Genomic DNA, 5,000 nt, shown 5'->3' with positions numbered 1-5,000 from the left:
GCCCCCCTCTCTCTTTCTCCCTCCCTCTTTTCCCTTTGCTCTCTACCCCCCCCCTCTCTCTCTCTTTTCTCCTCTCTCTCTTCCCTTTGCTTTCTCTTATTTGCTGCCACCTCTCTCTCCTCTCCTCTCTCTCTCTTTGCTCTCTCTCTCTCTCTCTCTCTCTCTCTCTCTCTCTCTCTCTTATGTCACTCCCTTGCTCACACACACTGTCTTCTCTCAATAAGTCTCTAATTCTTTTATCTCGCTTTCTCTCCTTCCCACCTTCTCTTATCTCTCTCTCTCTCTCTCTCTCTCTCTCTCTCTCGCTCTCACACTGTCTTCTCTCAATAAGTCTTTTTTCCCCTCATTCTTTCACTCTTGCTTTCTCTCCTTCCCACCTTCTCTTATCTCTGTACCTCTCTCTCCCTCTTTCTGTCACACACACACTGTTCTGTCCATTCTCTCTTCACCTCCTTCTTTCTTCAGGTGCAATCTTCCTGCCCTCCACTTGGTCCACCTCTCTCTCTCTCTCTCTTTTACTCTTTTAATCATTTCTCTCTCTTTTCTTTCCTCTCTCTCATGACATCAGAGATGAAGTGATGGAGCAGAGAGAGAGATGAAGAGATGAAGAGATGGAACAGAGAGAGAGATGAAGTGATGGAGCAGAGAGAGAAATCGAGATTTGGAACAGAGAGAGAAATGGAGAGATGAAGAGATGGAACAGAGAGAAATGGAGAGATGGAACAGAGAGAGAAATGGAGAGATAAAGAGATGGAACAGAGAGAGAAATAGAGAGATGGAGAGATAGAGCAGAGAGATAAATAGAGATGGAGCAGAGAGAGATGGAACACAGAGAGAAATGGAGAGATGAAGAGATGGAACAGAGAGAGAGATGAAGAGATGGAGCATAGAGAGAGATAAAGAGATGGAGCATAGGGAGAGATGGAGCATCTCTCTCTGTCCCCCTCTGTCCCTCTCCATCCCTCCATCTCTCTCCCTACCTCTCTCCCTCTCTCTCTCCCTCCCTCCATCTCTCTCTCTCTCCCTCCCTCCCTCTCTCCCTCTCTCTCTCCCTCCATCTCCCTCTCTCCCTCCCTCCATCTCTCCCTCCATCTCTCCCTCCATCTCTCCCTCCATCTCTCTCCCTCCCTCCATCTCTCTCCCTCCCTCCATCTCTCTCCCTACCTCACAGTTGGAGTTTCCAGACTCCAGACTCTCATCGGGCCCTCGCTGTGCCAACTCTGAAGATGAGAGGCGGTCAGACCACTCTGATTGGCAGTACAAAACGCACACACATACAGTCTCTCTCACACACACACACACACACACACACACACACACACACACACACACAATGCAATTTCCCTCGCTATCAGATGAGCCGGCTGAGCCAAGCTATCCGACACAGGGGGGCGAAGGTCCAGCGATCTGTCAGAGGGTCTGTCTGCACACACGGAGCCCCAGCAGAGTGCTCTCTCCCTGGGCACGTCTACGTCTTCCCACCCTCACCCACCACCCGCCCCACATGTGCCACTCTGCCCTCTGCTGACGCTGTGCCAAGCCTCTACAGAAGCTCTGCAAATGAGAGAGAGAGATAGAGAGGGAGGGAGAGAGAGAGAGAGAGAGGGAGAGAGAGAGAGCTTTTCACTGCAGGCTACATAAGGCCCTAGCAAGACTGTAGAAGGCGGAGAAAAGGGAAGAAAAAAGTGAGGAAGAGGAGGAGGATGAAGATGAAGATGAGGAGGAGGAGGAGGAGGCGACTTGGCTCAGGAGTGGGACCTGGAGATGAGCCAGAGTTGACAGAGAGCTGGAGCGTTAAGGTCTCATTTCATTCATTATTTTCTCATAAAAAGTGCAAATCAGTGCAAATGCTGATGTGTCTCCAGCAATTATGTGCTCAGTAAACAGGGTCACTTAACCTATTAAATACCGTAGTTCTGCCGCCAGTAAAGAGGGTCACTATTTAACCTGTGAAATATAGGATTTCTGCTGCAAGTAAACAGGGTCACTTAACCTATTAAATACCGTAGTTCTGCCGCCAGTAAAGAGGGTCACTATTTAACCTGTAAAATACAGGAGTTCTGCTGCAACAGGGTTCTCTAAAGAACCTTTTAGGGGTGCCATATATGAACAACATGTGAAATACAGGAGTTCTGCTGCAACAGGGTTCTATAAAGAACCTTTTATGGGTGCCATATATGAACAACCTGTGAAATACAGAGTTCTGCTGCAACAGGGTTCTATGAAGAACCTTTTAGGGGTGCCATATATGAACAATTTTTGATTCTATATAGAACCATCTATTCTTAGAGGACATGGAGGGTGACCTCCAGGGGCAGGAGGCCCAGGATATGACAGGCTTTATCCCAGCCTGAGTGAGCCTTAGCTGGGTTAGCTTTCAGGGTGGTGGGCCTCACGGCAAGACACCTGCCAGAGCTAATCTATAGTGGCTCAGAGGAGATGGGGAGAGAGAGAGAGAGAGAGAGAGAGAGAGAGATAAAAGAAAGAGTGAGGAGAGGGAGGGAGAGAGAGGGGGGAGAAGGATGAATCAGTATAAGTATATATACTCTTTTGATCCCGTGAGGGAAATTTGGTCTCTGCATTTATCCCAATCCGTGAATTAGTGATCACACAGAGCACACAGTGTACACACAGTGAGGTGAAGCACACACTAATCCCGGCGCAGTGAGCTGCCTGCTACAGCGGCGCTTAGATGGATACACTTCCTTTCTACCCCACACCTCAGAAGCAGATCGAAGCTCACGCCACCCACCACAGGGCAGCAGGACAGAGAGAAGAGAAACAGGAGAGAGGAGAGGGGGAAGAAGAGAGGAGAGGGGGAAGAAGAGAGGAGAGGGAATAGAGAAGAGGGGGAAGACAAAAAAATTAAAAATGGCAGAGGATAGAGAGAGAGAGAATGAGCGATTGAATGGCAGAGGAGAGAGAGATACAGTACAGCAACAGAGAGGCTAATTTTCTTGTCACTTCTAATGCGGCTCTGCCAGGCAGCTGGGACTGAAGCAGTTCACATTGGATTCCAGCTGAACACATGCCACACTAACACACACACACACACACGCACACACAAACGAAGGGTTACAGCCTATCAGCCTTTCCAGCAAATGTCTTTGACATTCAGATTACATACACTGTCACAACTGCCACACACACACGCACACACATGCACACACACTAACACACAAATACACATACACACACTAACACACACATACACACACACTAACAAACACATACACACACACACACACACACACACACACACTAATCCTGTTAATCAATCCCCACCACTTAGATGGATACACTTCCTTTCTACCCCACACCTCAGGAGCAGATCGAAGCTCACGCCATCCACCACAACACAGTCATCATAAGTATTGACTCCATCAGATTGGCTACAATAGTCAACGCACATCAGCACACACACACACACACACACACACACTAGTAAACACATACATCATCAGTACACACCCACACACAAACATACACACACTAGTAAACACATGCATCATCAGTACAAACACATCAATACACACACACCAGTGAACGCAGGTTAATTTCACCTCAGGATTTCAGCATTCCTCAGTGAGTTATGGCACTTGGACATTCAGCAAAGCACAGAGAATTAATGGAATAAATCAATGTTCTTTTTTCAACTTAAATGATTTGCCCTCAACCAAAACATCTGACGCTCACACAACCACAACCACACACCCACACATCCACACACACACACACACACAGATACACACACACACACACACACAAACACAAATCCCCACTGACCACAGTCCCCAGCACACACACACACACACACACACACACACACACACACACACACATACACAAACATAAACACCCCTCTTCAAACAGCAGTGACCCTCAAACAGAGAGAAAGTTGTGTGCTGTGGGCATGAGGAGACATGCGAGGACGTCTAAATGAGCTGCTGAGGAAATTATGGAAGGCGGAGGAATCCTCCAGGGCTCACACACAGAAGAGTGTGTGTGTTTGTGTGTTTGTCTGTGTGTGTGTATGTGTGTGTGTGTGTGTGTGTGTGTGTGTGTGTGTGTGTGTGTCTGTGTGTGTGTATGTGTGTGTGTGTGTGTGTGTGTGTGTGTGTGTGTGTGTGTGTGTGTGTTCTCTGTATTGGTTGCTTTGTCCTGTTTGACCTGTGAGGCAATTGCTTCTCTGCTAAATGGGCTTCCTGACTGTGATTGACTGTAATGAAGACCTTAGCACCTGCACTCATCTTCTGCATTTATTTATGTGTGTGTGTGTGTGTGTGTGTGTGTGTGTGTCTGTGTCTGTGTCTGTGTCTGTGTCTGTGTCTGTGTGTGTGTGTGTGTGTGTCTGTGTCTGTGTCTGTGTCTGTGTGTGTGTGTGTGTGTGTGTGTCTGTGTGTGTGTGTGTGTGTGTGTGTGTGTGTGTGTGTGTGTGTGTGTGTGTGTGTCTGTGTCTGTGTCTGTGTCTGTGTGTGTGTGTGTGTGTGTGTGTGTGTGTGTGTGTGTGTGTATGATAATGCTGTGTTTAACAGGACTTTTTCTGACTGAGTAATCAGTACTCCCTTTGGCACAGGGTACTTAGTTGGTATTTGACAGTGTGAGTATAAGTGTGTGTGTGTGTGGGGGGGGCTGTGTGTGTACTGCCGCGGTTCCTCCTGAGGGTCTGACCCAGGAAAGTGTGACCAGTGCTGGGGCTGTTTCTTCAGATAAGCTCCCTGTACCCTCCCGCTCTACTGGTGCCCCTACTCCAGACACACACACACAAACACAAACACACACACACATATATATATATATATATTGCAATACACACTGTGTGTGTGTGTGTGTGTGTGTGTGTGTGTGTGTGTGTGTGTGTCTGTCTGTCTGACTGTGTGTCTGTGTCTGTGTGTGTGACCACATAGACCTCAGAGGCTAAGCCACTGCAGCCAAATTTGCATCTCCCTGAGTTAGAGGCAGACAGAGTTGCAGGCACACACTGATCATTTCACACTGTC

General features: G+C 47.9%; 1 protein-coding gene across 5 annotated transcripts in view; it reads right to left on the bottom strand.

The window, feature by feature from the left end:
• Nucleotides 1-5,000, bottom strand: part of kif26ba (kinesin family member 26Ba) — a 134,988-nt gene that overhangs the window by 49,973 nt on the left and 80,015 nt on the right. The gene's annotated exons all lie outside the window — the stretch shown is intronic.

The sequence above is a fragment of the Alosa sapidissima genome, chromosome 19, assembly GCF_018492685.1.
Source record: "Alosa sapidissima isolate fAloSap1 chromosome 19, fAloSap1.pri, whole genome shotgun sequence".
NCBI lineage: Eukaryota > Metazoa > Chordata > Actinopteri > Clupeiformes > Clupeidae > Alosa > Alosa sapidissima.
This window is presented reverse-complemented; position numbering and strand designations above follow the sequence as displayed.